Below are 22,563 nucleotides of genomic sequence, written 5' to 3' on the forward strand. Positions count from 1 at the left end.
GGCAGGCAGGGGCGTGTCCCGGGGGGAGAGGCGGAGGGGCGTGAGTACGTATGCAGATGTGGGCGCGAGCGGAGGCTTGTGGGAGCGGGAGTGGGCTGGCAAGCGGGGCTTGTGGGTGCGGGCAGTAGGGGAGCGTTTGGGGCGCGGCGGTGTGGGTGCGCGAGGCGGCGTCCCCTGTGATGTGAGAGGCTTTGGGCGGTGGGGGGCAGGCGGTGGTTGTGCGGGTGGAAATCATACTTACCTGGCAGGGGAGATGCTATGGTCATGAAGGTGGTTTTCCCAGGGTGAGGCTCATCCATTGCACTGCAGGTGTGCTGACCCCTGTGATTTCCCCAAATGTGGGAAACTCAACTGCATAATTTGTGGTAGTGGGGGACTGCGTTTGCGCTTTCCCCTGGCACTCGCTGTGAAAAATAGACTGACAGATGACCAAGGCAAACAGAGAAGAAATGTTACTGCTTCTGTTCTTGTTCTTTTTTCTCTCTGTGGCGAGCATTGCTAGTTTTTTGCATTTTTCTCTGCTCGGTCCCTGTTCTGTGCTAAGGCTTGGCTTGGCTGGTCCCTGGGGGGGGCTTTTTTTTCTGCTTCTTCTGCCATTTTCTGGAAAGCACATTGCTTTCCTAGGCCATTGATGCCCCTCTTCAGCCACCCTGCTTGCCTTACAGGAAGTTTCCCCTAATGGCCTGCTGGCCCTCGCTGCAGCCCCAGCCCCTTGCTTCTCGTCCTGGCCTCCTCCCCCCCCCCCCCCCCGAGCTTCAGAAGAACCAGAAGTTCTCTCTTCTCACATTGCCTCGGTATCTCGGCCTTCGCAACATCCTCCGGCGTAGGCCCCAACTCAGCGGCTGCTGGGAAACAGATTACTGGGGCTATGTCTACACTGTCACCCTTTTCCGGAAATGCTTAAAACGGAACAGTTTTCCGTTATAAGTATTTCTGGAAAAAGTGCGTCTACATTGGCAGAATGCTTTTCTGGAAAAGCACTTTTTCCGAAAAAGCGTCCGTGGCCAATGTAGACGCGCTTTTCTGCAAAAAAGCCCCGATTGTCATTTTCGCAATCAGGGCTCTTTTGCGGAAAAGACTACTGGGCTGTCTACACTGGCCCTTTTCCAGAACAGTTTTTCCGGAAAAGGACTTTTGCCCGAATGGGAGCAGCATAGTTTTTCCGGAAAAACACTGACGATTTTACATTAGAACGTCATTGCTTTTCCGGAAAAGCAAGCGGCCAGTGTAGACAGCTGGCAAGTTATTCTGGAAAAGCAGCTGCTTTTCCGGAATAAGTGACCCAGCGTAGACACAGCCCAGGGGTTTGTAGTAATCTCTGCACATCAGAAATGCAGAGTGAGATGCAACTGGAGATGCAAAGGTTTCAAAGAAGTTGATAAAGCTTTCAGGGGGCACTTGGAGTTGAAACAGGAACCCTTTTGCCTATAGTCAAACACTTTACCACTGAGCTACACCCCCATTACACTTGCTTCTTTGCATCCAGTGTTAGTGCCTGGGGCTGTGTCTAGACTGGCCAGTTTTTCTGGAAAATCAGCCACTTTTCCGGAAAAACTTGCCAGCTGTCTACACTGGCCGCTTGAATTTCCACAAAAGCACTGACGATCTCATGTAAGATTGTCAGTGTTTTTGCAGAAATACTATGCTGCTCCCTTTTGGGCAAAAGTTTTTTTCCGAAAAACTATTGCACAAAAGGGCCAGTGTAGACAGCAGAGATTTGTTTTCCGCAAAAAAGCCCCGACTGCGAAAATGGCGATCGGGGCTTTTTTGCGGAAAAGCGAGTCTAGATTGGCCACAGACACTTTTCCGCAAAAAGTGCTTTTGCGGAAAAGCATCCTGCCAATCTAGACACGCTTTTCCGAAAATGCTTTTAACAGAAAACTTTTCCGTTAAAAGCATTTCTGGAAAATCATGCCAGTCTAGACGTAGCCTGGGGCTGTGTCAACACTGGCCACTTATTCCGGAAAAAGTTTGAAGTAGGAATAAGAGATCCTCTGGAAAAGGGCTTTTTTCCAGAGGATCGGGACCAGTGTAGATGCTCTTTTCCGGCTTTTCTAAAAGCCGGAAAAAAGCGGCGGACATTTTTATTTAAATGCTGGGGGGGATATTTAAATCCCCCGCGGATTTCCCTATTACGACCTGTAAAATTAGCATGCCCCTTTCGGAAAAGGGGCCAGTGTAGACGAGCCCCAGGTGTCCTTTCTGATGGGACAGGCCACGTTCTTCTCAGGGTTTGGGTACCATGTTGCTCTAGAAAGGCTTGTGGCCAAAACACAGACCTCACTGTGAGCAGGATTTGAACCTGCACAGGGAAACCCTATTGGATTTCTAGTCCAACACCTTAACCACTCAGCCATCACAGCTCTAAGTAACAGTAGCCCAGGGAAACTGGTAAATAATCTCAGTGCCCAGGCCTGACATCACCTGACCCACAGAATTCACACGGCAAACCATTTCACCGGTCATGCAGAGGGGTCCTGGGCGCTCTGGTCTGAGGCTGCCTTAGAGGTGAGTTCAAGGGGAAACCTCACAAAGGAGATTCCAGGCAGCCAGGCCATGGGGGTCTCTGAGATTGCCCCGTCCCACCTGGCTGTTGCCATGGTTGCTCTGTGAGGTCACTGCCTCCCAGCCAATAAGCTGAGGTGCTGTAAAAGTTCCTTGTGATGTCACTGCTGCCTGGCAGGCTCATGTCCTGCCCCTGGCCAGCCCCTTGGCATGTGTGAGCTGCTCCTCCCTCTCCCCCCCTCACACAGGGCTGGTTCTGGGGCTCAAGCAGGGAACATCAGAGGCTGCCAGGGGCCCTCCTGTGGGGCTGTGAGTGTTGCTCCGCTGCTGTACAGACAGGGCCATAGAGCCTCAGGAGGCTGCAGCGGTGGGAGACACTTCCCTGGATTTGGGAGGGAGACGAGATGTCAAGACCCATGACTTGGAGCCAGCTACAGATACCCATGGAAAGCTGATTTTCAGAGGGGTGTGATCAGCCCTTCCTGTGTATCTGGCTTCTTCAAAGGGGCTTCATTAGGAGCTAAAAGTTGAAGAAGGGCCATTTAGAAGGGTGAATTTCTTTCCCTGGCAGGCTTTTCTGTGTGCCCCAGTGGCCTAATGGATAAGGCACTGGCCTCCTAAGCCAGTGGGTTCAAGTCCCATCTGGGGTGACAGTTTCCTTGTTGTTCACTGAAAAATAGTTTGCATTCCTTTGCTCTCTGAAATAGTTGTCAAGGATGCCCTGCAGTTACTGTCTCCCTTGCTGCAGAAGCTGTCCAGACTCCTCACTAGCTTGTGTTAGGTGCAGATCGGGTTTCTAAAACCCCAGGTATTCAAAGTCAGAATGAAGAGGCACATTTTACTCTAGAAGGCCCAGGAGTGACAGACAGCAAGAGGTGGCTGTAGCAGAGCAGGGTCTGCCTGGAGACAAAGCAGAACCTGAGGATGAGAAGGCCCATGAGAGGCAGAGACTCCAGAGCAGTGGGGGGTTAGTTATTTGGTCTGGCAAACTGACAGAAAATCCCCAGGTCCTGAGCATGGTGTGGGCGAGGCTCATGGGGCAGTTTGCCTGGTGGGGTTTGGGGGGTGGAGAAGCTGTGAAGCTCTATGAGTGGATAAGGTCCCTGGCTGAGCTGAGCCACCTGCCGTGTGTGTGACTCAAACTGTCCCTCATCCCCTTTTCTGTGTCTGTTGCGCTTCCAGCTTCTTTCCTCAGGCACGTTCATCCGGCAAAGACCCCCCTCCCCCCCCCCCCCCCCCCGGGGATCTTGTATCTTCCTTTGTGCATCTCAGCTGCAGACACAGCCAGGGCTGGAAGGAAATTGCTGCACTTTGGGAGTCAAAGGTGTTGTCTGGGACCACAGAGCAGTTTCACCCAACAGCTTGAGGGGGGCACCATGGCTTAGCTTGCTTCTTCTAAACAGGAGATCCTGGGTTCAACTCCCAGTGGTGCCTTGTTGCTTCCTTTGCTCACATTTTCCCAGGTCCTTCTGGGACACAGAAGAGGGCTCCCCTGGCCACCCATGGAACTGCTGGGCTGACCCAGGGCCTGAAAGGGGCTGTGGCTGCTGCTGACAGGGAAGAAGCTGGGAGGTAAGATGCTGATAGCAAGAGATTCCAGCTGCCTCTTTGCCCTGGGTCTCAGTGCACCATGCCAGCCAGCAGCCACCTTGACCAAATGTCAAACCAGCTGGACTAGCCAGCCCACATCACAGTGAGTCGCTAGTGGCCCTGGCAGAGAAGAGCCATTGGCAGCTGCAGAGACATCCCTTCAGCTGCTGGACACGCCTTTCTAAAAGGGCTACTTGTGAGCTGTGTTTGGGTTTGCTGTCTAGTAAAGTTGATTAGTGCATGAAGCTAGTAATGCCAAGGTCATGGGTTCAAGCCCTGTGCTCGCCACAGATATGTTTGCTGTGGTGACTGTTCTACCCCTGTCTCCCTCCTTTAGCTGCCTGCTATGGACAGGGAAAGAGAAATAGGCAAAAGACTGTGAGCTTTTCAGGAAATAGGCCAGAAAACTGGTAAGAGGAGGATCCAGCCTGCACAGACTCAGGGGCTAAAAGGGCCTTGGCCTGGCCTGCTTTCCCCAATAGCAGGGAAACTCTTCTCTTCCCTCTGTTGTGGGGCCACCTTTGGGCCTGCTGGCTCAGCTGTTTAGAGCTTGATGCTAATAATGCCCAGGTCACGGGTACAAGCCCCATGCAGACCCCACAACAGCCAAATTAGTTTTGTTTGAGCTGCTCCCAACGAAAAGCAGTGAGAGGGAGCCCTTGGCTGTGGGACCCACTTGTGCCTGTTGCTCAGGGTTAAATAAGATCTCCCCCAGGAGGCTGCCTGTTCCCTTCCCACCTTGCATTGGCTGGGAATCAAATCAAGCAAGGGGCAGCAAACACCAGGCACCATCATAGTCTGGGCCAATGGTCTAGCAAAGAAAGGTCATCTCCCTCCTACCCCCGCATCCTACCAAGTCAGAGCCAAGGGCAAGGAATTGCGGCAGGGGTATGTGAGGGAGGAACTGCATTACTGTGCACGCTCTCAGAGAGGATGAAGAGGGGTGAGAGGCAGCCTGCAGCTGCAGGACCCATTTGTGCCTGTTTTTTCAGGGTTCAAATAAAAGCTCAGCAAGGAGCTTTGATGCTCCCTCTTTACATTGCATTGGCTGGGGATTGATCCCAGGTCAACTGCTTGGAAGGCAGCTATGCTCACCACTATACCACCAATGCCTGCATGCAAAGGTTCTGGGAAAATTGGTGAGGAAATCCTACATCTGCCATGAGGCTGGCCAGAGGCGAGAGGGTGCCTGTGTGGTTTGGGTAAAGCAGAACTTCTTAGCTATTAGGCACAGACCAGAAGTGGTGACGCTGGGGTAGTGGCCGCCCTGCGCTCTCCATGGTGTGAGGAGCTGGGCGGAAGAGGAGTCCCTGAGGTGGTTGGGTGGGAGAGTAGAGTTTATCAGACTTTGGGCTAAGCTCTAGAGCAGCCAAGGGAGAGGTGGGGAAGTGACTTCTGGATACTCTTTGTGGCCCAGGGATGCGGACCAAGAGCCGTCCTTGTGTTTTTTGCCGTAAAGTGTTGTTTCTGGGTCCTTTGCCTAAGATCGAGCACGTCAGCCTTTCGGAGAGCCATGTCACAGGCACAAGCCCCCAGAGACCCCTTCAGGGACACATCACAGGACCAAGCAGGGGGCAGCAAACACCAGGCACTGTCGGTGTCTAGGCCAGAGATAAAGACCCTCTTGGAGCTGTGATCCGAGGGGGGGGGGGTCTTTGCAGGCGCGGCAGTCCAGGTGGACGAATGCAGACATTTATAAACATAAAAACATAAGAACGGCCATACTGGGTCAGATCTAAGGTCCGTCTAGCCCAGTGTCCTGTCTGCCAACAATGGCCAGCACCCGGTGCCCCAGAGGGGGTGGACCGAAGACAACGATCAAGCGATTTGTCTCCTGCCATCCGTCTCCAGCCTCTGACAAACAGAGGCCAGGGACACCATTTTATCCCCTGGCTAATAGCTTTTATGGACCTAACCTCCATGAAATTATCTAACATATGGCTCAATGGCTGATGGCCTTGCAGAGAAAGGCCACCTCCCCCCTCCTGCATCCTAGATCAAGTCAGACCCAAGGTCAACGAATTGCGGGAGGGGTGTGCGAGGGCCCGTGAGGGCAGGTCCCGCTCTGGGGAAGCACCGCAGCACTGTGCATACTGTGAGGAACTGGACTAAATCCCGGGGTGTGGGGAGCCCCTGTCTCCAGGGAGAGTTGTGGAGTCTGGCATGGAGACACCTGGGCAGCAGCGGCAGCAGCTTCAGGATGACAACGCTGATGACCTGCAGCTCCAGGGGATGCAGGAGGACTCCCAAACGTCTTCAGGCAGCGGGGAGAGAACATCAGGTGAGTGCTGGGAGGTTGCAACACCCAGGACATGTTGACACTTGCAGTCTCCTTCAGGAGAGGGATGCAAATGGAGACATTCAAAATTGTAAATGAAACCGGGATTTAAATATCCTGCGCTCTATTTGCATAATCGTGTCCGGGTGCTGTTTCAAAATACTTTATTTTGAAATAAAAAACACTGTTTAGATGCAGTTATTTGGGGAGAAAACCCTTCTTCCGAAATAACCCTTAAACACTCCTCTCTGGCCTGGACCTAACAGCAGTGTCAGCGTTTGCTAGTCGGGGCTCTGGACAGCACCTGCGCAGAGGGAGATGGCAACTGCGGGACGCCCTGGCCAACTGTCCCAATGTCTCAAAGCAGAAAAGACAACAAAAGAGGCCAATGCAAACAGCCCCCTGGCAGCAAGGAAGTCAGCATGTCGGTGGGTGGGGCAGGGAGCAGATTTTGACTCTAACTAGCTGGGTGACCTTGGCCCATTCAGTGAACCTCTCCCTGTCTCCATGGCCCTGTCTGTACAGCAGGGACAGCAACACTCACAGGCCCCGCAGGAGGGGGCTGGTTTAATGCTTTACCCCAGGGCCCAGCAATGAGCCCCCAAGCTTGCCCTGTGTGCTGGAAGCCAGGTTTGCTGTGTGAATTCTGTGGGGCGGGTGAGGTCAGGCCTGAGCACTGGGATTATTTACCAGTTTCCCTTATCCTGGGGCACTGCTGACTTCACAGCTGTGGTGGCCGAGTGGTTAAGGCGTTGGACTAGAAATCTAATAGGGTTTCCCTGCGCAGGTTCAAATCCTGCTCACAGCGCGGCCTGTGTTTTGGCCACGCCCTAACCAGGGCAACAAGCTGCACAACCCCTGAGCCACTCTCCCCAACCCCAGTCAATCCCTTTCTGCGCCTTCCGAGAGAGACACAGGGCATGGTGCCTCCTTATGGGTCCCTGGGCTCTGGGGAAACTCTCAGCTCCTGCAGCCTCTGCCCTTTACCCAGCACCCCATGGCTGAGCCCTACCCCTGGGCGCTGCCCTGCTCCAGTGTGTGATAGGAGTTGAGTGAGAGGATGGAGCATCTGGGCCTCCCCCAAAGGTCCATCCATGAAGGGCAGAAATGCTGGGGATATGATGTGGGTCACTCCTCCCGAGGTGCACACACCCCCCCCCCCCCGTGTTGGGAGCAAAGGGTCTAGAGAAGTATTGGGGGGGGGGGAGGTCTTGTTCCCTGCTCTTGCTCTGCCTTGGGCAAAGAATTAGTAACAGAATATTTGTCCAAGTTTATGTACAGAAAAAAACTGACAAGCATGTTTCTGTGGGGTGGTGGTTATCATGTTTGCTTAATGTGCAAAAGGCTCCTGGTTCAAAGCCAAGCAAAAAGTGGGAAAGGGGGTTCTGCTCCTATTTGTGTCTCCCCAGGTAAACACAGCCCCTGCTGCTTGGGGATAAGCCCAACTCCCAGGTTGAGTAAAGCAAGGAACAACAGGAGCCCTGTCCTAGAAAGGGAGGGGCCAGTGTGTGTGAGTGCATGGCCCAGACAGACAGCCCCAGGGTGCAAGGACAGAGCTGCTGGACATCAGAGCTGCTGGACATCTCTAGTGGCCCTGAGGGGGGGAGACATGGGTGTTAACAACATGCTCATGTGGTGCCATGTTCCAGCACTGCCAACAGGGAGTGTTTTTTGTGGTGTGACCTGATTCCCCCCAACTGTAGCCCTTGTACCTGCCCTGTGGCAGGATAGAGACCCAGGGCCAAGAGAAAGCAGGAAGAGCCCCAGGATGCAGCTCATCTCCCCTTTTCTCCTGCAGTGCAGGTTGTGAGAACAGCTCTAAGCAAAGCCATCAACTTGAAGTAATTAGCCCCTATTGGAGCATGCCAAAGCCTGGGATTGAACCAGAGACCTTTAGATCTTCAGTCTAAGACTCTCCCCACTGAGCTACTTTGCTTGTGAAAAGAGTCCTGTGTGGCCTGTAATTCTCTGTCCAGGATGTTTTGCCGCATGTCATCATGCCCTGCCCAGGAAGGCCAGACTGGCCTTTCCACAGCGCCCCTCCCCCACAGCCCAGAGCCAGGGTTCCCTCTAAGCCAGGCCTGGGCAATACAGGCCAGCGGGCTGGATCCAGCCCATGAAGCCACCCAACATGGCAGCAAGAAGCCTCAGGCAGATTCCCTGCTCGCCCTGCCCCCACGCACAGCTGAGAGAAGGGGCTGCTGGGCCCTTTGTGTCTCTCTGCTGTAGGGGAAAAGGCTTCATGCCTGGTCCCTGCTCCAAGCTTGTTTGTGGCCAATGGGAGCTGCCTGCTTGAAGCCCTGGCCAGTCCCCACAAGCTCTTATTCACCCAGGCGTGTGACCTGTGCCCCCTGCGCAGGGAAGGGGCTGCCTGAGAAATGTGCTTGGCTGCTGGGAGTGTCTCCCAGTCAGAGCCTGCCTCTGGCACCCCAGCTTTGTGGGAGGCCAAGTAGGAAGGGGCCTCTGGAGACTCATAGCCCCCTGGCCTGCTGTGTCTGTGGAAAGGGGGGAAGAGGACACATACCTCTCACTGGGGAACAGGGCGCATGGATCCCACTCGTTCCTGCAGAAAATGAAACAGGTTGAGCATTTTGCAGAGAACGGACCAGTCCCTGGAGAGATGGAAATGGGGCCGTTCCTTGTGGGGAAAGAAGTGGGTGTGTCGGGAGTGGGGTTCGAGTTCAAACCTCTCCACAGACCAGAACCCCACATGAGGGTCAAGAAAGAGCCTTGAGTCAGGCAGTGGAGTACACTTGGCTCCTGTTACCCTGAGATGGGATATTAGGAAACTTTTTGCACACAGCCTGGCTAGCTTAGTGGGTAAAACATGAGACTCTTAGTTTCAGGGTCATGGGTTCAAGCCCCATGATGTGTGATAACTTTCTTTAACTCACATTCTCAGCCTGCAAGCAATTGGCTTTCAATTTTCACCAGGGTTTTAGAAAGGAAAAGTCTAGTCCTGGGGTCCAGCTTTAGTAGAACCAGAGAGAGAACCAACTGCAATTTCCATCTTCTGAGGAGAAGGGAAGAGGTTTTTCTTCTCCTCAGTTCTAGCCACATCAGCCCAGGGAGGAGAAAAAATAACCCTCCGCCCACTGATTGTCCCCGTCAGCTTCTGTAGCTTCACCTATTTTTTCCGGCTTAGGGAAAAGCCGGAAAACGTCTAGACTGGCCCGATCCTCCGGAATAAAGCCCTTTTCCGGAGGATCTCTTATTCCTAGAGATCCTCCGGAAAAGGGCTTTATTCCGGAGGATCGGGCCAGTCTACACGCTTTTTTCCGGCTTTTCTCCAAGCCGGAAAAAAAGCGGCGGACATGTTTATTTAAATCCGCGGGGGATATTTAAATCCCCCGCGGATTTCCCTATGCTGACTTACCTGATTTGCATCCCTTTTCTGGAATTTGGGGCCAGTCTAGACGTAGCCCTGGGGGCAGGGTTCTCCCTCAGGGATGCTTTACTCCACAGCAGCGCACAAGACACATGCTGTTGCTGGTGGCCCTGCAAGGCAAGATGAGCTTTGCCTGCCCCTCACACCCTAACTCACTACTTGGCCCCATTTCCTTCCTCCCTTCCTGGGCTGACCCAGTGGCTTACAGGGGCTGTGCCTGCTGATGGTGGGAAGATGGGGGGTGCGACCCTGACGCCAAGAGGGCCCAGTCTCCTCTTTCCTGCTTCGGCCTGGCTCTCAGCACGGGGCAGGCGGGGGGCACCCTAAGAGATGAAGCAGCAGAAGGGAAGCAAGGAACAGAGTGTCAGCTGCCAGCTGAGCCAGGTGAGTAACAAAGGCTGCGTGTGCCCTGACTTCTCTACCCTTCCACATCCTCACCCCTGCCCTGAGCACCCCCCCACTCTCACACACTCCCCAAATCCCTGCCCTGAGCTGCCCACACGCCACATTTTAATTTCTTACAGGTACGGTCCTATCACATCCCCTCCCCTGACTTCCTGCCTTGATCCTCCTCCCCCCCCAAAGGGTGGTGCCCAATAGAACAGCCCCTGTAAGAAATGTGTCACTTTCACCCCTGGGAGCAGCTCAGCCATGCAAAGGGGCTGCCTGGGGCAGGACATTAGCCCTGGAGGGCAGGGGTGGGTGTGGCAGTGACATCACAAGGGCCTTTTGCAGCACCACATCTTATTGGCTAAAGGAGATTGGGAGGTGATGACCTCACAGAGAGTCCATGACAATGACCAGGTGGGACAGGCTGCTGGGCAGGGGTCATCAAAGGGACCACACCCTGCCGCTGCCCTCCCCGCCCAAGGCTTTGCTGCAGGGAGTCTCCTTCCTGAGAGTTGCCCTTGTGGCCTTTTCGGAGCCTTCTCCTTTCCCACGACTAACTGACCTAGAAGACAGACGTCCCTGTGGAGAAGGGAAGAGCCTCCAAGAAGGCCAAACTTAAAACAGCAGCAGAATTAGCTCAAGTGGTAGAGCGCTCGCTTTGCATGCGAGAGGCAGTGGGATCAATGCCCACATTCTCCAGTGTTCAGGGAGATCATCATCATCATCTTTTTACTGGCAGAGCCAGCCAGGGGCTAAGTGGCTGCCCTAGCCCCCCTCCCCCACTTCCTAGTTGCTCTCCCCAAAAGCCAGCCACACTGAGGCAGAGAGCTGCTGGACACCAGCCCTCCTGGGCCAGGCAGTGCCAGGAACACTGGAGGCAGGGGGCAGGTGGGGCAGAATTAGCTCCATTGGAAAAGTGCTGCCTTTGTGCCCGAGAGGGAGCTTTCCCAATGTCCATTGGTATTTCCTGGGGCTCTGTGTAGGGGATTGGGCTTGGCCATCTTCTCCACAGGAAATGCCTCTTCTTTGGTAAGCAGCTCCCAGGAGTTCATGGAACTTCTTCTTCTCAGCTTGGGAAAGGGACAAGCAAGGGGCAATGGGACAGGGGTTTATGTGATGATGACAAGGGTGCAGAAATTATTTTTTCTCCTACTAAAGAACCAGGGTGAGAGAATGAAACTGATAAGTAACCAAGTTAAAAATAAACCAAAAGGAAGCATTTTTGCACCCAGTGGAACTCCTTGCCAGAGGATGTTGCAAAACTGAAATCTGCAAGAAGGCCCAAAACAAAATTGGATAATTTAATGCAGGAAAAGTCAATCAATGGCATTTAACCGGGATGGACAGGGCAGGTGTCCCTAGCTCGTTCATTCCAGAAGCTGGGAATGGGAGATGGGAAGGATCACTTAATAACTGTCTGCTGTCCCGAGACAGGATTCTGGGCTAGTTGGACAACTGGCATGGCCCAGTCTGACTGCTTTGATGTTCTGTTTGGCTGTTCTTGTCCCTCTGGACAAGGGAGAATGGTCCCCTGTGACGGACCGGGCCGTATCTGGGCACAGCTGAGGACGTCTGCTCAGGGCGAATTGCTCAAATCTGGGGCTCCTTACAGCCCCCAGACTGGTGACCTCTCCAAATAGGCCACAAACCAGTCTCAGAGCGCTTCAGCTGCCTGCCTGAAGCCTCACGAGCAAACCCCTCCGACACCTCAGCAATATCCATGCCCCAGATGGCCCCGGGCCTAATACACAGGTGGGGGGTCCTAGCACCCAATCCCACCTACCCCGAACAAGTCCTGTCTGGTTCCAAGAAACCAGCCACAGATCCCTGGTCAATTTACCCTCTGGACAACTGCCTAACCTTTTATTTCACTATCACACGTTACAGCAGCTGTGACCCAAGAGGTTACTTCAGGCTCCTTCCCACCTCTCCCTCACTGCTAAGACAGCACCTGCCATTTTCAGAAGGGGCAGAGCTGGTGACTCAAACTGCCCCTCCCCTCTGCTGTGTAGGCAGCCCTGCAGGAAGCTCTGTGGCACACACAGCACTAGCCCAGCACAGTCAGGTCTGCACAAGATCCATTGGTTTGCTTTGATTGTTGAAGGAGACAACACAGAACTGGCTCCGGCCCCACTCAGTAACCTGGGGAAATGACCCACCAGGCCTGGGCCCCTCGGAGAGGCAACGATTCCCCACTGGCCAGGGCAGAGCCTCCCTCTCACGCAGTCATGGAGCCTTCTTCCCCTGGACCTGCCTCCCCTGTCACTCAGCTCTCACTGCTCAGTGCTGCCAGGGAGGGGCCTCACTGCTCATCAGTGTTTCTGTTCCAGGAGCAGGTGAGTTTCATCTTGTGCACCAATATTGAGTCTGTGGGTGCCTGTTCGGGGGTGAGCCCCAGCGGCCTCTGCCAGTTACTAACAAATATCTTAGCTACAAGTTATGGGAGAAAGACACTAACCCAAGGGATAATTAATACCTGGCTACACCTAGTATCTGTCTCCCCCAGTGCCACTAAGGAACAGATGAGGAACAACGCATGAAGCAGATCTAAGAGACTAGCTAAGTTGAGTGTGAGAAGCTCAGGGAAAAAGACCCAAAAGCTGGTGAGAGAACAACATGAAGACATCAGGATCAGGGTAGCACATATAAAACCAGGAATTCAAGAAAAGCTAGGACAGGATTATAAAGTGAAATCCCTGCTCCTTTCTACTTGAAAACTAATTTTAAACATTTTGACAGTAGCCAACCACTCAGCTTGTGCTCTCTTCTTCCAGCTTCCCAACAGGAAAGAAGGAACAATCATCAACAGCAGACAACAATTACATTAAAACAACACTGTCTGCTTGCTTCATGCTCAGAAGAGAACACTATCACTCATCCTCATGGCTAGCGAGACCAACCACTTTCAGCTGTATTTCTCTAGTTACCAACTATAGAAATGATCCCTGAAAGCATAATCTTAACAGCAGCCTGCTCGCTACACACCCACATTCATCTGCATTCACTTTCTCCTCATGAGGAATGTTTTCACACAACATCTGTGTGAAACAGAAATAATCTCAGCAAAATGCTTGTCCCATTCAAACACACTCCACTAGGTTTAGAAATCTGTATATTAGAATATGCTCCATGTCCCTGTTTACAGAAACACGCCTCCTGATTAGCATGTGGAGCACCTGGCAGCCAATCAAAATCTCCTGCTGTTTCTTCCTGAAACTGCAGTTCCTGGGGCTCCTCTAAGTCAGTGGTAACAAACTGCCAGTCCACAGACCAGCAAGGGGCCAGGAACCCCTGCCTGCCGGGCAGAGGTGGAAAATAACTAAGTAGAAATACTTGATTACACTGCTCAAGACCTTTTTTGGGTATTTGTACTTTACTCAAGTCATTTATTTTAGTCACACTTTGATTTTTATTCAAGTTATTTTATTTTTTTTAGACAATATTGTACTTTTTACTCCACTCCCATTTCCAGAGGCGCTGGGTTACTCACGACTTGCATCGTTCTGATTTGCTAAAGCCCAGCTGCATGTGCAAGCACCAGTCATCCAAGAAACAGCCAATCCACAAGCACAATGACCCTGCCAAGGAAGAAGCCTTTTAATAGCTGCTCCAACACCTTGTCATTCAAACCCAGTATCCCTGCAGGCCCTGCCAGCCTGAGACCTGAGCGAGCAGGGCGGCTGCCCAGGGCTCCGTGCTGAGGGGGTGATATGAGCAGTCTCATGTGACCTTACCTAGGCCAGCAAGCTACATAGGAGGGAAAACCAGCAGCGGGGGTGAGGGGGGACAGAGGCACTTACTTGTGTCGGGTGAATCCTCTGCTCTTGTGGGAGCAGCAGCAGGCTGGGTGGGTGCCGGGGGCAGAGGCTCCCCATTCCCCCTGGGACAGAGGCCCCTGTGGAAGCCCTATAGGGGAAGGTGGGGCAGGCTGTTCTGGAAGAGGCTGGGGGTGGGTTACTGAGTGGGGTGGGGACTGAAGAAAAGGACCCAGAAGCCTGATGCTGAAACTCCCCCTCAGTCTGGAGTTTCACACCCTGACGGATCAGAATAAAGTGCCTCAAAGGAGCTACAGCCCCACAGCCCAGCCTAGGGATGGCTCAGCCAGTGGGTTAGAAGCATCGGGACACAGAGAGACTCAGGAGCTGCTCAGAGACAACCACTGGCGAGAAGCAGAACAATTCCCCGAGCAGTCGATTGGTTCTGCCTCATTTGCTGGGACTTAAGGAGAACAACAAAGTCCTGAATCAAGTATCAGAGGGGTAGCCGTGTTAGTCTGAATCTGCAAAAGCGACAAAGAGTCCTGTGGCACCTTATAGACTACCTGAAGTGTAGGAGCATAAGCTTTCGTGGGCAAAGACCCACTTCGTCAGATGCATCTGACGAAGTGGGTCTTTGCCCACGAAAGCTTATGCTCCTACACTTCAGGTAGTCTATAAGGTGCCACAGGACTCCTTGTCGCTTTAACAAAGTCCTGAGTCTCCCTCCTGTGACTGGCCCCTGCTCAGCCAATCAGAACTGGGACTAGAACTGGAAGGCTGTGTCTACACTGGTCGGTTATTGCGCAAGAAGGGCCACACTGCCCACTCGCTCTTGTGCAAGAAGTTTTATAGTAAAGTGTGGTAAGAAAGGGCTTCTTGCACAAGAGAGCATCCACACTGCCATGGATGCTCTTGCACAGAAGCACAGCTCACACACACCAGCATGGATGTGTTCTTGCACAAGAACCCACCAGTGCAGATATAGCCCAAGGGACCTTCAGAGACAAAGTCCAGTCCCCTGCCTCACAGCAGGATTAAACACCATCCTGATCAATGTCTTGCCAAAGAAGGGAAGTTACCAGGAGTGGGGTTTGAACCCACGCAAACAAACATCTATTAGATCTTAAGTCCAACACCTTAACCACTCGGCCATCCTGGTGGTGTGGAGGAAAACAGACATGAGAAACTTTTCTCCCCAAACAGCCCAGGGACTCCTCTCAGAGCATGTGCCCATCCCATCCCTGTACCATGGCTTCCCACCGTGAGGGCGAGAGCTGCCCCCTCCTTACAGCGAAGAGGGAAGCAGGGAAAAGGGAAGAAAAATGAGACAAAACCCAACGTCCCCAGGGATTCCGAGGGATAAAGGCCTGGTGGGGAAAATATGCCCCCTCCCTTCACCCAGTGTTTTCCCTGCCTTGCATTCGGCCAGCCCCCAGGGATCAGGCCAGTGTTTCCAGCCTTTGTGTTTATACCATGGACAGACAAACCATTCACAAACTTTTGCCAGACCAGTAACATTTTATTTACATATCACTGCGCATGCACTGCACTGAGCGCCGCACCGGGCTAAAATCTACTCACCACGGGCAGGCAGATTGCCCTAATTGCCGAGCCCTTCATATCTGCATCCGCATTATGCAAATAAGTGTAAATATCTGCAAACGCTGATCTGCTCACTCCCCCAACCTCGCACATGCTGGGAGCTGGGAGCAGTTTCCCTGGACCCAGGCTGGGATCAAAGCCACCTCTGCTGGGAGCAGCCCTGGGCCAGATCCGCCCCCTATAGCCCTGGGGGGCTGCTCTCTGGGGAAGGGGAGGGAGTATCTCTTACCTGCCCCCGCAAGGGGCAGGGACTGGGCTGGGGGCACTGCCCTGGGAGAGGTTCCTACATCGCACCGGCCCTGCGGGAGATTCCCCCTCCTGGAAGGTGGCACTGAGGGAGCTCTGAGGCTCCAGGGCAAAGGCCTCCAGCTCCCCAGTCCCTGGGATTAGGAGGCCCTGGAACCAGGCCCCCTGGAGTAGCATTGTGGCCAGGGGGCTCTGACACACAATGGGGCTGGCCCCAGAGCCCAGGGCCTAAGCTTGCCCAGGCTCATACCAAGGGGCTTTCTGTGGTGCTGGGCGGGGGAGGGAGGCCAGGCCCAGGCCAGTGGGAGAAGGGGCAGCACCTGCCAGGGCAGCAAGGGGAGCTGCAGGGAGCAAGACACGGCGTTTCTGCCGGGATCACTCAAGGGAGCTTCTGCGGGTGAAGCGCCAGTGACACCCCTGTGCTGCTGGGTTCCTCTGCCCCTCCCATTCGGGGGACTCTTGCCCTGGCACTCATGAGAGGGCCAACATAGGCAAAGCAGCCTGCCCCAGGCACCTTCCATAGCTCAGCTGGCAGAGCAGAGGCCTGTAGCGGGTGCTCGGCAAGTGCCCTTAGGTGGCTGATTCAACTCCAGCTGAAAGGAGAGATTCTTCTCCCTCCCCCTGGCTGCAGGCCCGGCCTTAGGACCAGGCGGCTGCCTTGGGTCTGTCCCTTTGGGGCCTGCTGCTACAATTGACACAAAGGTTTTGGGTACCAGCTGCCAATCAAATGTCTTGGGCTGCGCAGGCCTTGAGTCATGGCAAGAGCAAGAGCTGGAGGGGAATGGGGAACGGCTGCACTTTGGAATGGGAAGGGGGTGTCTGGCACCATAAAGTAGAACAGTTTTAGAGCTGCTTCCAAGGAGGGCACCATGGCTTAGTTGGCTAAAGTGCCTGCCTCGTAAGCAGGAGATCCTGGGTTCAACTCCCAGTGGTGCCTTGTTGCCAGGTCAATGGGCCTTTTCTTCCCACCATTCTTCAACCTGTAGCTGGAGTTGGTTTTACCTTCAGTTGAGCTTGGTGGTGCCCTCACAGTGGGAATAGGATAGTAGCAAAGAGCAGGAGGTGATGTAGGGGTTTGATTTAGTGAGGCTCATAGAGACTACAGCTACACTAGAAGTTTTCTCTGTAAAAAATATGTTAATGAGGGACTCAATTGCATGAGTCACAATCTCATTTGCATATTTTCAGCCAATGGGATTGCTGTGCAAAAACAAGCAGTGTGAACATTTTTTTTGCACAAATTTCCCTTTTTCCACAAGATTCTTATGCCCCCTAAAAAGAGGTATCCTGATCTTGCAGAAAAAGGGGGTTTTGCACAAACAGAAAACTTCCATGCTGCTTGTTTTTGCACGACAACCCCAGCGCAAAACCAGTTTGTCAGAAAATATGCAAATGAGATCATGACTCATGGAAATGAGACCCTCATTACCAGGGCTCTGCAAATAATGTAATCTACTCGCCCATGGATGTAAGTAATTACATCCCGGAAGAGCTGGAGCAGAGCGATCTGCACATGCGCAGAACGATCTGTGTGTGCGCAGAGCGCAGAACCATGCGAAAGCACATGGCTGGCGAGCAGAGCTCCCCGCTGCTTGGCAAGCCCTGATCATTAGCACATCTTTTGCTGAGAAAACTCACAGTGTAGACACAACTGGAGACTCTGGTGCTGATCATGCAATAGAAGCACATTATGTTCAAACAGCTGCCATGTGAATGTACCTGAAAGTCACAAAGATCAATGATCTGTGTGAAAGGCAGGTGGCCAGTAATTAGAGCCCCAGGTATGTTGTGTGCACAATGGAAGGTAGGAATGTGCACCGGGTAGTCTGATAATTGTGTTTAGTGAAAAGTAATAGGTGTAATCGCAGTGCGCAGGAGGGTTTTTCTTGTGCAAGAAGGGGCAGTGTAGACGCTCCTTCTGGTGCAAGAGTCTCTTCTGAAAAAAATGGTGGCTATGCAAATGAGGCTCAGTAATATTCCAAACTTAGCTTCATTTGCATATTACTCATGGAAGAAGCTGTGAGTATAGACATAGCCCAGGTGTCCCTTCTGATGGGACTGGCAGGTTCTTCTCCGGGGTCTCAGAGTTTGGGTACCTTGTTGGCCTAGGAAGGGGTGTGACAAAAACACAGGCCTCTCTGTGAGCAGGATTTGAACCTGCACAGGGAAACCCTATTAGATTTCTAGTCCAATGCCTTAACCACTTGGCCATCACAGGTCTGAGATGTAACAGCTCAGGGAAACTGGTAACTAATTCCAGTGTCCAGGCCTGACGTCACCTGACAAAATTCACACAGCAAACCATTTCAACAATCATGCAGAGGAGTCCTGGCTGCTCTGGTCTGAGGCTGCTTTGGAGGTGAGTTCTGCTTCCAGGGCTTCTCTCCTCCTTCTTGGTCTTCTCCCTTCCTTTCCCTTTCCCTCCTTCTTCCTCTTCTCTTTTCCCCTTTTCCTTCTTCTCCCTGGTCTCCTTCTTGGACCCCAGTTATTAGAGTGAAAATTGAGTCCTGTTTAACCAATTATTTTAGTTTAATTTTATTAACCAAAGATAACATACTATTATGATTTACCTAACCAATCATATCCCACCACCTTTGTTGATTTTCCCCCAGCAACGTTAATGATACAGCAGACAGAAACAGTTACAAACCAGACAGTGATCACACAGACAAACAATAGGAAAGTGAGGATGATAATCATAGAATGCCAATTGCACAAACACTGATAAGCAGTTTTTTGCCAGACAAAGTGCTGTTAACTAAGTTTTCTCTACCCATCCTGAGATCTGTTTCTTACTTGGTGACAGTGGGTGTCCTTAGGATCCAAGCCCCTTCTCACAGCCTAGTGTGACCCTATTGTAATGCTATTTGGATGGAACGTGAGCCCAGGCTCTACAGTTAATTGCTGCCTCTCTGCAGAATGGTAAAGGTTAGATTTGCTGAATAGCTAGAGGCCTTCCAATGGATACATATCGTTACAAAGAACCTTTCCAAGCATGAGATACCAGAACCCACAAGCACAGTCAACTCAGCTGCAAAGGGACTCAAACCCTGTAGTTTTCCAACTCATAGTCAGATGCTTTATCTTTTAGGCCACACAGTCTTGGCCTGTTTACAAATGGACTTTTTGAAGTGTGTAAGAAGGGAGCAGTCTAGCTAGCCCACCCCCCTCCCTTTGTTCTGCCAAAGCCGGTTGGGTTGGGTTGGGTTGGGTTGGGTTGGGGCTGGTTATGGGACAGTCCTGTGCCTGTCTCAGGGCATCCCAGGGATGCTCCTTGCAGCCCAGGAGAAGAAGGGGGCTCTGGGTGGAAGGAAACAAGCAAAGCTGGTCCCAGTGGGCATGAGCTGAGGCTCCAGGTCAGCGTAATTGAGTCACTGCAGGCTCATGTAGGTCCCATGTTGTAAGGGGCAGCACTCAGAGTCTGAATCCTGTGAGCTGAGTTCAAATCTCAGTGGGACTTGCTGGGGCTGGGCTGGTTGCTGCAAAACCTTCCTGCTTTATGAGCTTTGGGCTTCTTATCTGTAGAATCATTTGTGTCCAATGCCCCCTGGAGCTCAGTCTGATGCTATGGTCTGCCTGGCTGAGATGGGCTGGGCCCTAAAACTTAACCTGCCTGGAGCTTGCTGCTTACCCTTGTGGTCTCTTTTGTGGTCCCCAGGAGCTGCCAGGCTCTGACTCTTGCCCGCCTGGCGCTAGCACGTGCCCCCCCCCCCTAAACAATCTTTTAAATTGGTCTTTCTGGTCCCTCTCAGGGTGTTTTTCTCCTCAGCAGCAGCGCACAAGAGAGAAGCTGTTCCCAGTGGCCCTGCAAGACAAGATGAGCTTTGCCTGCCCCCCTCAGCCTGACCCGCTACTTGGCCCCATTCCTGCCTCTCTTCCCAGTGGCCAAAAGGGGCTGCGGCTGCTGCTGACAGGGAAGAAGCTGGGAGGTAAGGTGCTGGCAGCAAGAGATTCTGGCTGCCTCTTTGCCCTGGGTCTGCCGGCCGCCAGCCACCTTGACCAACCCTCAAACCAGCTGGACGAGCCAGCCCACGTCACAGTGAGTCGCCAGTGGCCCTGTCAGAGAAGAGCCATTGGCAGCTGCAAAGACGTCCCTGCAGCTGCCGGAGGTGCCTTTCTTGAAAGGGCCACTGGTGAGCTGCACTTTTGTAGGCTGGCTAGCTCAGTTGGTTAGAGCGTGGTGCTAATAACACCAAGGTGATGGGTTCAAGCCCCATGCTGGCCACAGTGGTGTTTGGTTTGGTAACTTCCCTTCCTTTAGCTGCCTGCTATGGACAGGGAAGCAGAAAAAAGCAAAAATGTGAGCTTTGCAGGAAGCAGGGCAGAGATCTGGTAGGGGGAGGCTCCAGCCTGTACAGCTCCAGTGGCTAAAAGGGCCTTGGCCTGGCTTCCTGTCCCCAAAAGCAGGGCAACTGATGCCCAAATTCCTGCTGCTGCAGTGGCTACCTCAAGGCACCAGCTGGAGGGCAGGTTCTGGAGCCCAAGCCACATGGGGAGACTCAATATGACCGGGAGGCCTGGAGCGTGTGAGCCCTGCACAGAGGCTGCTGCTGGGGGCCTGCTTCAGTGGCCCAGCAGCTCAAGTTCCTCTGAACCAGCTTCTCCCCCTGGAGCCACCCCCCAGCGCTGCTGAGGCCCCTGATATGAAGCAGTGGGACCATCAGAGGAAGGTGCCAGCCTGAGCCCTTCCTCCCAGCCTCCACCCCCCTCCCAGGGTCTTTCCCCAGCCCCTCCCCGGTTCTACATTCCCCACATAAAAACCAGAGAGTTTGTTCTTTCAAGGGAAAAGTCCTGATTGTGTTACCAGGGGGGGAGTGGGAAAGGGGGTGTGTTGGGGGGGAGACACAGAGGGCAAAAAATGAGGAGTAAAGTTAGTTGGAACCAAGGGGCTGGGTTTGAACTACTGCAGAAAAAAGGACTCTGCCCCTGAAACTGCCCTGTCCTCTCCAGAGCCCTTAGGCTGGCACTGGGGAGGCCTGAGTCCAGGCAGTGCCCAGCCAAGGGGGAGGGAAGGGCTGGGGGATGTTCTGAAAGGCTGCTGGCACCATTAGACCCTTTTTTTAGCAGTGAGGGAGAGGTGGGAAAGGAGCCTGAGTTAACCTCTTGGGTCACAGCTGCTGTAACATGTGGCAAGAAAGTTGACTAAGGCCATGAAAGTTGACTATGGAGTTGTTTGGTAAAAGTAGCCAGGGGCTTCCCTGACTGGGAATTGAACCCAGGCCAGACCAATGAAAGTGCTGGATCCTAACCACTACACCATCAGAGACACATAAAGCCTATCTCCTTTTCACCTACACTAGCCTTTCACAGGCCATTTAATGTCCACTTCAGCATGGGGGGGAGGGTCCATTCTCCCTTGCCCAGAGGGGACAAGAACAGCCAAATAGAACATCAAAGCAGCCAGACTGGGCCATGCCAGTTTGCCAGACCAAATAACTAGCCCCCCCGCTCTGGAGTCTCTGCCTCTCACGGGCCTTCTCATCCTCAGGCTCCGCTTTGTCTCCAGACAGACCCTGCTCTGCTGCAGCCACCTCCCTCCGGCTGTCACTTCTAGAGCAAAATGCATCCCCTTCATTCTGACTTTGCACACCTGGGATTTTAGCACTCAGAGCTGCACCTGACACCAGCATTGGCTAGTGAGGGGTCTGAACAGCTTCTGCAGAGAGGGAGAGAGAGAGAGAGCCACTGTGGAGCATCCTTGCCAACTGTCTCAGACAGTAGAGGAATGTAAATTCTTTGTCAGGTGGGACAGTGCCAGAGACAGAAATTCACCTTCTAACTGTCCCTTCTTCAACTTTTAGCTCCTGATTAAGCCCCTTTGAAGAAGCCAGATACACCAGATACACAGGAAGGGCTGATCACACCCCTCTGAAATCAGCTTTCCATGGGTATCGGTAGCTGGCTCCAAGTTATGGGACTTGAAATCTCATCTAGCTCCTGAAACCAGGGAAGTGTCTCCCACCACTGCAGCCTCCTGAGGCTCTATGGCCGTGTCTGTACAGCAGGGACAGCAACACTCACAGCCCCACAGGAGGGTCCCTGGCCTAGCAACGTGGCCCCCTGAGCAGCCTCTGATGTTCCCTGCTTGAGCCCCAGAACCAGCCCTGAGTGACAGGGGCAGGGAGAGCAGCTCACACATGCCAAGGGGCTGGCCAGGGGCAGGACATGAGCCTGCAAGGCAGCAGTGACATCACAAGAAACTTTTGCAGCACCTCAGCTCATTGGCTGAGAGGCAGTGACCTCATAGAGGGACCATGGCAACAGCCAGGTGGGACATCTCAGAGACCCCCCCACGGCCTGGCTGCCTGGAGCCTCCTTTGTGAGGTTTCCCCTTGAGGGCAGAAGGGATTGAGGGTCCCAGATGGGAGTGTCTCTGTGGAGATTTCCCCTGTGGGGCAGGCAGGGTTGCAGGAGAGACTGGCGCTGAACCTCTGAGAGAGGCAAGAGGATGGGCTGCAAACACCCAATCAGGATGGGATTTGAACCCATGCGTGCAGAGCACAATGGATTAGCAGTCCATCGCCTTAACCACTCGGCCACCTCATCTGAGCTGTTATAATTTGCTTCAAATCACCTGAAGTCAGCACTTCAGGGAACCTTTCTGCCACCTGCTGACTGGCCAAGGACACCCAGGGCGGGAAGGTTTTGGCTTTTCACAATGTTCCCTGGGCTGTTGTACAAAGCTCAGTGCTGGTAACAAACCCAAACACCCCTGGCTACATCTACCCTGTTTTGTGCAAAAGGTCTTGCCCAACAGTGTGTCCACACTGCCATGTGCTGTTGCACAAGAGAAGTGCTTTTCTGTA

At 53.1% G+C, this 22,563-nt stretch overlaps 11 non-coding genes across 11 annotated transcripts; 4 read left to right on the forward strand and 7 right to left on the reverse strand.

The window, feature by feature from the left end:
• Positions 1-233: 233 nt before the first annotated feature.
• On the forward strand, positions 234-397 carry LOC142821679 (U1 spliceosomal RNA). Its single transcript, XR_012898368.1, has one exon. It is a non-coding gene; the product is annotated as a U1 spliceosomal RNA (small nuclear RNA).
• A 1,884-nt stretch (positions 398-2,281) lies between these two features.
• Positions 2,282-2,363, reverse strand: TRNAS-AGA (transfer RNA serine (anticodon AGA)). The gene has a single exon. It is a non-coding gene; the product is annotated as a tRNA-Ser (tRNA).
• Positions 2,364-5,135: 2,772 nt separating this feature from the next.
• TRNAG-UCC (transfer RNA glycine (anticodon UCC)) lies at positions 5,136-5,207 on the reverse strand. Its single transcript has one exon. It is a non-coding gene; the product is annotated as a tRNA-Gly (tRNA).
• Positions 5,208-7,099: 1,892 nt separating this feature from the next.
• Positions 7,100-7,181, forward strand: TRNAS-AGA (transfer RNA serine (anticodon AGA)). Its single transcript has one exon. It is a non-coding gene; the product is annotated as a tRNA-Ser (tRNA).
• A 1,055-nt stretch (positions 7,182-8,236) lies between these two features.
• TRNAF-GAA (transfer RNA phenylalanine (anticodon GAA)) lies at positions 8,237-8,309 on the reverse strand. The gene has a single exon. It is a non-coding gene; the product is annotated as a tRNA-Phe (tRNA).
• Positions 8,310-12,896: 4,587 nt separating this feature from the next.
• On the reverse strand, positions 12,897-13,112 carry LOC142821715 (small nucleolar RNA U3). The gene has a single exon (XR_012898402.1). It is a non-coding gene; the product is annotated as a small nucleolar RNA U3 (small nucleolar RNA).
• Positions 13,113-14,985: 1,873 nt separating this feature from the next.
• Positions 14,986-15,068, reverse strand: TRNAL-UAA (transfer RNA leucine (anticodon UAA)). Its single transcript has one exon. It is a non-coding gene; the product is annotated as a tRNA-Leu (tRNA).
• A 1,552-nt stretch (positions 15,069-16,620) lies between these two features.
• On the forward strand, positions 16,621-16,694 carry TRNAT-CGU (transfer RNA threonine (anticodon CGU)). The gene has a single exon. It is a non-coding gene; the product is annotated as a tRNA-Thr (tRNA).
• A 1,199-nt stretch (positions 16,695-17,893) lies between these two features.
• TRNAS-AGA (transfer RNA serine (anticodon AGA)) lies at positions 17,894-17,975 on the reverse strand. Its single transcript has one exon. It is a non-coding gene; the product is annotated as a tRNA-Ser (tRNA).
• A 1,933-nt stretch (positions 17,976-19,908) lies between these two features.
• On the forward strand, positions 19,909-19,982 carry TRNAI-AAU (transfer RNA isoleucine (anticodon AAU)). Its single transcript has one exon. It is a non-coding gene; the product is annotated as a tRNA-Ile (tRNA).
• A 2,239-nt stretch (positions 19,983-22,221) lies between these two features.
• On the reverse strand, positions 22,222-22,303 carry TRNAS-GCU (transfer RNA serine (anticodon GCU)). Its single transcript has one exon. It is a non-coding gene; the product is annotated as a tRNA-Ser (tRNA).
• Between the last annotated feature and the right edge of the window lie 260 nt (positions 22,304-22,563).

This window comes from Pelodiscus sinensis, chromosome 31, assembly GCF_049634645.1.
Source record: "Pelodiscus sinensis isolate JC-2024 chromosome 31, ASM4963464v1, whole genome shotgun sequence".
Lineage (NCBI taxonomy): Eukaryota > Metazoa > Chordata > Testudines > Trionychidae > Pelodiscus > Pelodiscus sinensis.